Below are 447 nucleotides of genomic sequence, written 5' to 3'. Positions count from 1 at the left end.
TATATATATATATATATATAATTTATAATATTATAAATAATTTTAATATTAATATATATTAACTATTATTACAAATAAAATTTTAAATTAATAAAAAAGAAAAAATGAACAAAATGAATTAGCTAACAATAAATGAAATACATAAAATTTATTTCAAATTAAAATATTCTCGTAAAAGCGTGTTTATAAAATAAAACTAGCCTTCACGCCGGGGTGGAATGACGCTTAAGCCGAGTGTATATCGAGAAGGCGATCGCAGTGATCAATATCACAACTCATGGTTTTGAAATTATTCTTCAATATCATTGTCCTCAGTTGCGTCATTTGTAGCTTGTTGTGCATCCAATAATTTTCTTCATTCATGAGATTTGATGGTGAATAAATTTGAGATGTACTGAAATTCTGACCTACAAGACAATGTAAAATATTTCAAAACAAAAACTGGTG

Source organism: Phalaenopsis equestris, unplaced genomic scaffold (genome assembly GCF_001263595.1).
Source record: "Phalaenopsis equestris unplaced genomic scaffold, ASM126359v1 Scaffold000002, whole genome shotgun sequence".
Lineage (NCBI taxonomy): Eukaryota > Viridiplantae > Streptophyta > Magnoliopsida > Asparagales > Orchidaceae > Phalaenopsis > Phalaenopsis equestris.
The sequence above is the reverse complement of the archived record's forward strand: the minus strand, read 5'-3'. Positions refer to the sequence as shown.